At 52.0% G+C, this 12,142-nt stretch overlaps 1 protein-coding gene across 12 annotated transcripts in view; it reads right to left on the bottom strand.

Moving 5' to 3' along the window:
- PRRC2B (proline rich coiled-coil 2B) overlaps nt 1–12,142 on the bottom strand; it is a 132,616-nt gene that overhangs the window by 109,752 nt on the left and 10,722 nt on the right. For 8 of the 12 annotated variants that reach the window (XM_032165449.2, XM_032165452.2, XM_032165457.2 and 5 more), the window contains exon 1: nt 362–588. The exons of 1 other annotated variant lie outside the window; for it this stretch is intronic. The gene's annotated coding sequence lies outside the window, so the exon portion shown is untranslated. Of the gene's footprint in view, nt 1–361; nt 590–12,142 lie in introns of those variants that run through there. 3 more of the 12 variants (XM_032165456.2, XM_032165455.2, XM_058446075.1) reach the window with 1 other exon arrangement.

Below are 12,142 nucleotides of genomic sequence, written 5' to 3'. Positions count from 1 at the left end.
CTCCGGCCTCTGCAGCCCGGCCCGGCCTCGGGGGTACGGGGGTGGCGGGCGAGCCCTGAGGGAGGCGCGCGGCCCCCGGACCCCGCCCGAGCCCGAGGCCGCGCGGCGCCGCCACAACAATGGCGAGCGCGCCCGGGCCCGCCGCCCCCAGGCCCCGCGGCCTCCCAGCCCCGCAGCCCCGCGCCCGGCGGGAAGTAGGCGGCGGCGGCGGCGGGGGCCGAACCCGGCCGCGCTCGCGGACAAAGGTCGGGCAGGGCCGCAAGGCCCCCGGCGGCGGCCGCCGGAGACAAAGCCTGGCCGGGCCGCGCCGCCTCCATCTTAGCACCGCCGCCCCCGCGCCCTGGCCCCGGCCCCGGCCCACCTGGTCTGGTTCCGCGGGCGCGGCCGGGCCGGGCGATGGCAGTCGGGCGGCGGTCGGGCACGGGGGCGGCGGGATGGCAGCGGATTGCGAGGCGGCGGCGCGGGCTGCTCGCTCGCTCGCTCCCTCCCTCCTCCCGGGCTCGCTCGTCGCTGCGCGGTGGAGCCTCGGCGCCTGTCTCGCCGCTCGCTCCCTCGCGCTCGGCTCCCCGCCCCCCGCCTGCCGCCGCCCCCGCCTCCTCGGCCTCCTCCTCCCGCCGCCGCCCGCAGCCTGGTCCGGCGCAGCGCCCCCTGCCGCGCCTCCCGGGAGCAGCGGCCTTGGGATCGGCCCGGGGACCGGGCGAGGGCGGGGGCCAGGGGGGAGGGGCGGGGAGCGGCGGGAGGGGGCTGGGAGAGGGGAGGGGCCCGGGGACGGCGGGAGGGGCGGGAGAGAACGGGGCTGACCAGGGCAGAGCGGGGCTCGGGGAGGAGACCCGGAGGAGGGGCCAGGAGCCAAGAGAAGGGGCCTGGGAAGGGCATGGGCCCGGCCTGGGCCCGAGGGAAGGGCGCCCGGAATGAGGGGGAAGGGATGGAGGGGGCAGTGACGGGGGAGCGAGCCCGGATCTCCGCCCCCTCCCCCTTCAAAACTGCAGCGCCTCAGAACAGACAGCCAGGATTTTGTTAAAATATGTATACGGTATATGCACGGAAAGGAAGCAGAAATAATACTTCTTTCATTTCAAAAGCAAGGTTGTTGCACAATATGCGTACTTTGTCCCATTTTTACAAAATGAAAACTCATAAGCCCCTCGTCTTGAGTGTTGTGTGTTTGTGTGATTGAAAAACAAAAGGTCCGGGAGACTGCACTCCCATCTTGGTTACCTCCGTGGTTTGAGGTTGGGAGAGCGGAGGAGGGTTCTTACTTTTTCAGACACCTAACCAACTATAAAAGCAATTTCAAAAGCAAATACAAAAAAAAAAATGTTCGGGCCTGGCACCCAAATCATCCCACCCTCTTCCAGTCACGGTTGCACTAAGCACCAGCTGCGGGCCATGCCCTATACTAAAGCACGTGGTTTGTCTCAATCCTAACCCAGGGGCAGATATTATTGTTCTAATTCACAGGTGAGACAAAGGAGGCTCTGAGAGAATGTGCCCAAGGCCACACTTCTGGACCCAGAAGGAAAATTAACCCACTTCAGCCTAACTCCAGAACTGAGGCTGGTGAGCAAAGCTTAGTTTTTGGGGAGTAGGATTCGGGATAATTTTATAGGCTTCTTTATAATTCTCTGAATTTTCCTACATTTTATCCATGGTCATTTTCAGTGTTATCCTTTTTTTCTTTTTTTTGAGACAGAGTCTCACTCTCTCCCCCAGGCTGGAGTGCAGTGGCGCAATCTCTGTTCACTGCAACCTCCAACTCCTAGATTCAAGAGATTCTCCTGCCTCAGCCTCCTGAGTAGCTGGGATTACAGACATCTGCCACCACGCCCAGCTAATTTTTGTATTTTTAGTAGAGATGGGATTTCACCATGTTGGCCAAGTTGGTCTGGAGCTCCTGAGCTAAAGTGATCCACCTACCTTGGCCTCCCAAGGTGTTGGGATTACAGTGCCGGCCACTCTATTTTACATCATCAAATTTGCATTATTCCCCTGCCAATGTCTTCAATATTTTGCTATCTCTACAAAACAGGGAGGATGTAACCCTAATTTTTATTTTCCATTTTGTTCCTTGACCATCTTCAGGAAGGCCATAGAATCGGCCCAGTGCTCAAAACCCAGCAACTAACAAAAATGATAGAAGGCAAATAAACAAATAAAAAATAAATTAAATAAACTGAGCCTCAGGTTCTTCATCTGTAAGGCTGGCGCGGTGGCTTACACCTGTAATCCCACCACTTTGGTAGGTCGAGGCAGGCAGATCACAAGGTCAGGAGTTCGAGACCAGCCTGACCAATATGGTGAAACCCCATCTCTACTAAAAATACAAAAATTAGCCGGGCATGGTGGCAGGTGCCTGTAATCCCAGCTACTTGGGAGGCTGAGGCAGAATTGCTCGAACCCGGGTGGCGGAGGTTGCACTGAGCTGAGATCGTGCCACTGCACTCCAGCCTGGGTGACAGAGCGAGACTCCATCTCAAAAAAAAAGAAAGAAAGAAAGCAAATAAACAAACAAAAAATAAACTGTCCGAAGCCTCAGATTCTTCATTTGTAAGGCCAGGCACAGTGGCTCACCCCTGTAATCCCAGCACTTTGAGAGGCTGAGGCAGGCAGATCACCTGAGGTCAGGAGTTTGAGACCAGTCTGGCCAACATGGTGAAACCCCGTCTCTACCAAAAATACAAAAAGTAGCCGGGCATGGTGGTGGGGGCCTATAATCCCAGCTGGGAGGCTGAGGCACGAGAATCGCTTGAACCCAGGAGGTGGAGGTTGCAGTGAGCCAAGAGCACACCACTTCACTCCAGCCTAGGCAACAGAGAGAGACTCTGTCTCAAAACAAAACAAAATGATAGGAGGAGGCTGAACAGTAACAGGGTGGTTTACTGAGCACTTACTATGTGACAGCCACTGTGCTAAATACTCCCTATAGAGTCACTCAGGTAATCCTCACGACATACCCACAAAACAGACATTACTAGTGTGCCTATCCAACAGAGAACAAAAGTAGACTTTGTGGAGGCAATACAATGCCCCCCGCCAAAGATATCCAAGTCCTGATCCTTGAAACCTGTGAAGATGGTACCTTCTCTGGCAAAAGGGACTCTGTAGTTGGGATGAAGTTAAGGATCTTGAGATGCAGAGATGAATCCTGGATTATTTGGTTGGGCAAGTGGAATCACAAGGGTCCTCACAAGAGGAAGGAAGGAGGGTCAGGGTCGGAGAAGATGTGGTTGATGAAGCGGAATTCATCATACTGACTGACAAAGGAATAACTGCAGGACCTCATGCCCAGAAATTCAGGCCGCCTCTAGAAGCTACAAAGGACACGGAATGGATTCTCCCCTAAAGCCTCCAGAAGAAAATGAGCCCTGCCAACCGCTGTGACCTCCAGAACTTTAAGATAACAAAGTTACATAAGCCACTAAATGTGTGGTAATGTAGCAACAGAAAACTAGTACAACCTTGAAGACTTGCTGAAGGCAACACAGCGAGGTAAGGGTTAAAAGGCAAGCTAGGGCCAGACACAGTGGCTCAAGCCTGTAATCCAGGTACTTCGGGAGGCTGAGAGGGCAGATCACTTGGTCAGGCGTTCAAGACCAGCCTGACCAACATGGTGAAACCTTATCTCTACTAAAAATACAAAAATTAGCCAGGCGTGGTGGTACGTGCCTGTAATCCCAGCTACTCAAGAAGCTGAGGCAGGAGAACTGCTTGAACCCGGGAGGTGGAGGTTGCAGTGAGCTGAGATTGCACCATTGCACTATAGCCTGGGCGACAGAGCAAGACTCTGTATCCAAAAAAAAAAAAAAGCCAGGGCACGGCGGCTCACGCCTGTAATCCCAGCACTTCGGGAGGCCAAGGCAGGCCGATCACGAGGTCAGGAGATCGAGACTATCCTGGCTAACACGGTGAAACCCCGTCTCTACTAAAAATACAAAAAATTAGCCAGCCTGGTGGTGGGTGCCTGTAGTCCCAGCTACTCAGGAGGCTGAGGCAGGAGAATGGCGTGAACCCGAGAGAAGGAGCTTGCAGTGAGCTGAGATCGCGCCACTGCACTCCAGCCTGGGTGACAGAGCAAGACTCTGTCTCAAAAAAAAAAAAAAAAAAAAAAAGGCAAGCTAGGAGTCTTGGGAGAGAAGAGACCTGGCTTCAAATCCAGCTCAGCCACCTCCTACCTCCCTGACCATCCTCATGGAGAGAATGACATGCAGTCATCCATCCCTGCAAAGTGCTTAGCCCAGAGGAGAGCCCTGGGGATCAAAGTTCATCCGTTCATTCATTGGGCACCTGCACTCTGGTGCTCACTGTGCCAGGCTCTGGGGCCATGCTGTTGAACTGGGCACACAAGGGCCACTACAGTCAATAAAACAAACACAGGCCGGGCGCAGTGGCTCACGCCTGTAATTCCAGCACTTTGGGAAGCCAAGGCGGGAGGATCGTGAGGTCAGGAGATCGAGACCATCCTGGCCAACACGGTGAAACCCTGTCTCTACTAAAAATACAAAAACTAGCTGGGCATGGTGGCAGGCGCCTGTAATCACTCGGGAGGCTGAGGCAGGAGAATCGCTTGAACCCGAGAGTTGGAGGTGGCAGTGAGCCAAGATCGCCACTGCACTCCAGCTTGGTGGCAAAACAGGACTCCGTCTCAAAAAAAAAAAAAAAAAATGCATGTTCCGAGGTTTTAGTTCTGGTTCTTCTCCAACCAGCAGAGCTAGCCTTTTGGTGCCTAAGAGTTTCTACCTGCGAAAATTGGGTGGGGAGCACTGTGGTGTCTCTCCAGCTGGGATCCCCAAGCAGAGAAGAGAGCTTGGCACAAAGTAAGCACTTAATCTCCATGGTGGTTGAAAAGTGGATGCCTGGCCAACTGAGGCCAAAAACATGGCTCCTGACCAACCACACAAAACACATGGCTCACAAAACCAGCCAAATAAGCACATGCAGTAAAGCCTCCAAACCTCAGCTAGCCTGGGGGTGGGTGCCCAGCCTTCCTTCTGCTACTGTCACCACTATGGGGACAAAGCATCCAGCAAGGTGTCAGAGGAAGAAAACATACCTGGTGTTTTGAATACCTGCACTTAACAATCGAGAAAATAGAGCATCAGAAAGTTCAATGACTTGCCCAGCCAGGCGCAGTGGCTCACACATGTGATCCCAGCACTTTGGGAGGCCAAGGTGGGCGGATTGCCTGAGGTTGGGAGTGTGAGACCAGCCTGACCAACATGGAGAAACCCCGTCTCTACTAAAAATACAAAAACTGAGCCAGGCATGGTGGCGCATGCCTGTAATCCCAGTTACTTGGGAGGCTGAGGCAGGAGAATCGCTTGATTCACCAGGGAAGTGGAAGTTGTGGTAAGCCGTGATCGCAGCACTGCATTCCAGCTTGGGCAACAAGAGCGAAACTGTCTCAAAAAAAAAAAAAAAGTGAGAGGAGCCAGGCGCAGTGGCCCACACCTGTAATCCCAGCACTGCATTCCAGCTTGGGCAACAAGAGCGAAACTGTCTCAAAAAAAAAAAAAAAGTGAGAGGAGCCAGGCGCAGTGGCTCACACCTGTAATCCCAGCACTTTGGGAGGCCAAGGTGAGTGGATTGCCTGAGCTCAGGAGTTCGAGACCAGCCTGGGCAACATGGTGAAACCCCATCTCTACTAAAATACAAAAAATTTGCCAGGGGTGGCGGCATGCACTTGTAGTCCCAGCTACTTGGAAGGATGAGGCAGGAGAATTGCTTGAATCTGGGAGGGGGAGGTTGCAGTGAGCCAAGATCATGCCACTGCACTCCAGCCTGGGCAACGGAGCAAGACTCCATCTCAAAAAAAAAAAAGGTAAAAGGAGGGGCCGGGTGCGGTAATCCCAGCACTTTGGAAGTCCAAGGATGGCGGATCACGAGGTCAAGAGATTGAGACCATCCTGGCCAACATGGTGAAACCCTGTCTCCACTAAAAATACAAAAAAAATTAGCCGGGCGTGGTGGCGGGTGCCTGTAATCCCAGCTACTCGGGAGGCTGAGGCAGGAGAATGGCGTGAACCCGGGAGGCGGAGCTTGCAGTGAGCCGAGATCGCGCCAGTGCACTCCAGCCTGGGTGACAGAGCGAGACTCCATCTCAAAAAAAAAAAAAATTAGCTGAGCATAGTGGCATGTGCCTGTAGTCCTAGCTACTGGGGAGGACGAGGCAGGAGAATCACTTGAATCCAGGAGGCGGAGGTTGCAGTGAGCCAAGATCGTGCCACTGCACTCCAGCCTGGTGACAGAGCAAGACTCCGTCTCAAAAGAAAAGAAAAAAAGTGCCGGGTGTGGTGGCACATGCCTGTAATCCCAGCACTTTGGGAGTCCAAGGTGGGCAGATCACCTGAGGTTGGGAGTTTGAGACCAGCCTGACCAACATGGTGAAACCCCATCTCTACTAAATACAAAAAATTAGATGAGTGTGGTGGTGCATGCCTGTAATCCCAGCTACTCGGGAGGCTGAGGCAGGAGAATTGCTTGAACCTGGAAGGTAGAGGTAGCAGTAAGCCAAGATTGCACCACTGCACTCCAGCCTGGGCAACAAGAGGGAATCTCCATCTAAAAAGAAAAAAAGTAAAAGGAGATGAAATTAATTTCAATAATGATTTTTTTTTTCTTAAGACAGCGTCTTGCTCTGTTGCCCAGGCTGGAGTGCAGTGGAGCAATCTTGGCTCACTGCAACCTCGGCCCCCCGCCCACAGTGGGTTCAAACGATTCTCACGCCTCAGCCTCCTACATAGCATGTGCCACTGCACCCAGCTAACTTTTTGTATTTTAGGTAGAGATGGGGTTTTGCCATGTTGGCCAAGCTGGTCTTGAACTCCTGGCCTCAAGTGATCCACCCACCTGGGCCTCCCGAAGTGCTGGGATTACAGGCATGGGCCACTGCACCTGGCCTAATAATGAATTTTATTTAGCCTACTATATCAAAAATATTGTTTCAACAGGTAATTAATATTTTAAAATTATAAATGAGATCATTGACATTCTTTGTGGTCACATGAAGTCTTCAAGTCCGGCATGTATTTTACACTTTATAGCACATGTCACTTAGTGCTGGGCAGGTTTCACGCTCTCAGTGGTGGCACGGGGGCAATGAGCTCTTTACCTTCTCCACTGTTCCTCACAGCCTTTGCCAAAGTTTGGGAGGTGGAGGAGATGACAGTACCGTGAGAGGCAGGATGACTGCATCTGTCTTATTTGATGCAAATCCCCTCAGGGATTAAGTCTGGCACAAGGGAGACATCAGTCTAAGGCTCAGGAGGACAAGGACTTAGTCCATTTGGTTCTCTGCTGTGAGGGTTAATACTGAGTGTCAACTTGATTGTATTGAAAGATATAAAGTATGAATCCTGGGTGTGTCTGTGAGGGTGTTGCCAAAAGAGATTAACATTTCAGTCAGTGGCCTGGGGAAGGCAGACCCACCCTTAATCTGCCAATCTAATCAGCTGCCAGGGAATATAAAGCAGGCACAATCTAATCAGCTGCCAGGGAATATAAAGCAGGCACAATCTAATCAGCTGCCAGGGAATATAAAGCAGGCAGAAAACTAAGAGAGTGAGACAGGTGGCCGGGCGTGGTGGCTCACGCCTGTAATCCCAGCACTTTGGGAGGCCGAGACAGGTGGATCACCTGAGGTCAGGAGTTCGAGACCAGCCTGACCAACATGGAGAAATCCCGTCTCTACTAAAAATACAAAATTAACCAGGCGTGGTGGTGCATGCCTGTAATTTCAGCTACTTGGGAGGACGAGGCAGAAGAATCACTTGAACTCGGATGGCAGAGGTTGCAGTGAGCCGAGATCGTGCCATTGCACTCCAGCCTGGGCAACAAGAGCGAGACTCGGTCTCAAAAAAAAAAAAAAAAGAAAGAGAGAGAGAGACAGGCCTAACTCTTCACAGCCTACATCTTTCTCCCAAAGTTCTTCAGTTTTGGAACCCGGACTGGCTCTCCATGCTCCTCAGCTTGCAGACAGCCAGCCTGTTGTGGGACCTTGTGATCATGTAAATTAATACTTAATAAACTCCTATATATATATATGATTTATATATATATGATTATATATATCCTACTAGTTCTGTCCATCTAAGAGAACCCTAATACACCTGTGCTATCCTTAGCATCAAGCATGGTGCCTGGCAAATAGTGAGTGCTCAATGAATTTGGTTGGTTTGTTGAATGGCAGAATGGGTGTCTGGCCCTTGACCTCATTGGCTACAACAGAAGGGACCCTGGGACTCACTAAGAATCATAGGGTTACCTGTTTTTATCATCTGACAAGGGAGGACATAAGCGTATGAAAAGCCTGGAAGGACGTGGGTGTTCTGGGAAGACAGATGAGGCAGTGTTAAGGGGGGAAAGTCAAGTCAAAGGCTCTGTTCATCAGGCAGATCTGGAAGTGGGGTGACACCCTCTGGGGACAGTGGGAGCTGCTGCATCCCTGGGAGTTAAAAAGCCACAGGTGTAGGCCAGGCGCAGTTGCTCACACCTATAATCACGGGACTCTGGGAGGCCAAGGCAGGAGAACTGCTTGAACCCAGGAGTTCGAGACCAGCAACATAGGCAACAGTGAGACGCCCTATCTCCACAAAAAAATTAAAAAATTAGCCGAGAACGTTGGTGCACACTTGTAGTCCCAGCTATTCCGGAGGCTGAGGTGGGAGGATTGCTTGAGCCCAGGAAGTTGAGGCTGCAGTGAGACATGTTCACGCCACTGCACTCCAGCCTGGGCAACAGAGCAAGACCCTATCTCTTAAAAAAAACCCCAAAAAAACAGAGATCCTTCACTTGCCCCACAAAACTCAACAGTTAGGCTACATCCAAACCACATCCCAAGTTCAGGAAATCCTCTTCTTTCTGCACTTCTCTCTGAGATGACAACAATAAGAATGATGGGCCTGGTGCGGTGGCTCACGCCTGTAATCCCAGTACTTTGGGAGGCCGAGGTGGGCAGATCACGAGGTCAGGAGATTGAGAGCATCCTGGCTAACATGGTGCAACCCCATCTCTACTAAAAATACAAAAAATTAGCCGGGCGTGGTGGTGGGCACCTGTAGTCCCAGCTATTCAGGAAGCTGAGGCAGGAGAATGGCGGCGTGAACCCAGGAAGCGGAGCTTGCAGTGAGCCGAGATGGCGCCACTGCACTCCAGCCTGGGCGACAAGGCGAGATTCCACCTCAAAAAAAAAAAAAAAAAAAGAATGATGATAGCTGTTGTTTACTGAGCATCTGTTCTGGGCCAGGCATGCTGCTAAGATATCTTAATTAACACTTGCAAGACTGTTATTATTTCTCCCACTTTACGGATAAGGAAATTTAGGTCAGAAGTTAAGTGACTTACATAGGCAAGGTCACAAATGACATGGGTGGCCAAGCCAGGACTAGAAGAATCCAGCAGTGCCAGTCTGGGAAGTTTAGCCTTTCCAGGGGAGAGCGAGGCTGATGTGCTGGGCCGGCTGTGGCGGCTGCTGTCTGTGGTCTGAGGCTGCCAGCGAGGGCTGGCTCCTGGGTGAGATTTCCCAGGACATTTGGGGGACACTGAAGGAGACTTTTTTTTTTTTTTTGAGACGGAGTTTTTCGCTCTTGTTGCCCAGGCTGGAGTGCAATAGCGCGATCTCAGCTCACTGCCACCTCCGCCTACCAGGTTCAAGTGATTCTCCTGCCTCAGCCTCCCAAGTAGCTGGGATTATAGGCATGTGCCACCGTGCCCGGCTGTTTCCTTTTAAATATTAGGAAACTTACTGGTGTAGCTCATGCCTGTAATTCCAGCTACTCGGGAGGCTGAGGCAGGAGAATCACTTGAACCCAGGAGGCAGAGGTTGCAGTGAGCCAAGATCACACTATTGCACTCCAGCCTGGGCGACAAGAGTGAAACTCCATCTCAAAAAAATAAATTAATTAAAAGGAAACAAAACACAACCCAGCACTTGCTCATTGGTTCATGCCCACTCTCTCCAGCCTTGCTCTCCTGGGTTCACTCAGTTCTTACTTCCTGTCCATCTTCCAGCTCTGGTTCCACTTCTGTTACAGCCAATGTGAAAATGTCTCCTTTGACCAGGCGCGGTGGCTCACGGCTGTAATCCCAGCACTTTGGGAGGCTAAAGTGGGTGGATCACTTGAGGTCAGGAGTTCACGACTAGCCTGATCAGCATGGTGAAACCCCGTCTCTACTAAAAAAGTACAAAATTAGGCCGGGCACAGTGGCTCACACCTATAATCCTAGCACTTTGGGAGGCTGAGGTGGGCGGATCACTAGAGGTCAGGAGTTTGAAACCAGCTTGGCCATGATGGTGAAACCCCGTCTCTACTAAAAATACAAAAAATTAGCTGGGCCTGGTGGTGCGTGCCTATAATCCCAGTTACTTGGGAGGCTGAGGCAGAAGAATCACTTGAACCTGGGAGGTGGAGGTTGCAGTGAGTCAAGATCGTGCCACCACACTCAAGCCTGGGCGACAGAGTGAGACTCTACCTCAAATAAAATAAATAAATACATACATACATACATACAAAAACTAGCCAGGCGTGGTGGCGGCTAAGCTACAGCCAGGTGGTGCCTGTAATCTCAGCTACTCAGGAGGCTGAGGCATGAGAATCGCTTGAGCACGCAAGGCAGACAGAGTTTGCAGTGAGCTGAGATCGCGCCACTGCACTCCAACCTGGGCAACAGAGCAATACTCTGTCTCAAAAAAAAAACAAAACAAAACAAAACATAGCTGGGCATGGTGGTACGTGCCTGTAGTTCCAGCTACTCAGGGGCTGAGGTGGGAAGATCAGCTGAACCCAGGAGGCAGAGGTTCCAAGGAGCCATGACTGTGCCACTGGACTCCAACCTGGGCGACAGAGCAAGACCTGTCGCAAAAAATAAACCAAAACCAGCTGAGCGCAATGGCTTATGCCTGTAATCCCAGCACTTTGGGAGGCCAAGGCGGGTGGATCACGAGGTCAAGAGATCCAGACCATCCTGGCTAACACAGTGAAACCCCGTCTCTGCTAAAAATACAAAAAATTAGCTGGGCATGGTGGTGGGCATCTGTAGTCCCAGCTATTTGGGAGGCTGAGGCAGGAGAATCATTTGAACCCGTGAGGCGGAGGTTGCAGTAAGCCGAGATTGAGCCCCTGCACTCCAGCCTGGGCCACTGCACTCCAGCCTGGGTGACAGGGCGAGACTCTGTCTCAAAAAAAAAAAAAAAAAAAGAGAAACCAAAACAAACAAACAAAAACCCTACAACAATAAAGACTGATTTTATGAGCTTCCACTACCTGCCAGACACAGCCCAAGCTGGGCCTGAATGTCTTGGGACCTGGCTCTTACGTGGTCTAGTGCTTCCTTCTTCCCGAGAAAGGGTAGGAGGATAACAAGGATTTGGCCACAGCTAACTTGTAATATGATCCGATCCAGGAATGTGAGGCCTCCAGCTGGTGCAGTCATGAGCTGTTCCAGGATTCTTGGACTGGCCGCTTTCAAATGCTCTGCACCTGTTCTCCACAGTGCAGTTGTACTAACAAGACACAGCATGAGTTCCCATGTTCAGTTTAGAAAGTGGAGTCATCTAAACTCAAGGGGAAAAATGAACAATATTCCAGGGGGAAATGGATTCCAGCTGGGGAGCCTGAGGAGCTTCTCGGTGCAGGTGCTTTTGAGGCCAGGCCTTGAAGGAAGAGCAGAGTTTAATCAGAGGAGACTGTGGAGGAACATTCCAGATGGAGGGACCAGCATGAACAAAGGCCTGGGGATAGGAGTGTGTGAGCACCAAGAGGACACCCCATGCTGTCTGGTAGCCACTAGAGATGTGGCCCCATCTGAGGGAAGGTGCATTCCTACAGGAATGGGGGGCCTGGCTAGGTGCGGTGGCTCACGCCTGTCATCCCAGCACTTTGGGAAGCCAAGGCGGGCGGATCACTTGAGGTCAGGAGTTCCAGAACAGCCTGGCCAATATGGTGAAACTCTGTCTCTACTAAAAGTACAAAAATTAGCCGGGCGTGGTGGTGCACGCCTATAATCCTAGCTACTTGGGAGTCTGAGGCAGGAGACTCGCTTGAGCTCGGGAGACGAAGGTTGCTGTGAGCCGAGATCACACCACTGCACTCCAGCCTGGGCAACAGGCAACAGAGCAAGACTCTGTCTCCAAAAAAAAAAAAAAGGA

Source organism: Hylobates moloch, unplaced genomic scaffold, assembly GCF_009828535.3.
Source record: "Hylobates moloch isolate HMO894 unplaced genomic scaffold, HMol_V3 SCAFFOLD_10, whole genome shotgun sequence".
NCBI lineage: Eukaryota > Metazoa > Chordata > Mammalia > Primates > Hylobatidae > Hylobates > Hylobates moloch.
This window is presented reverse-complemented; position numbering and strand designations above follow the sequence as displayed.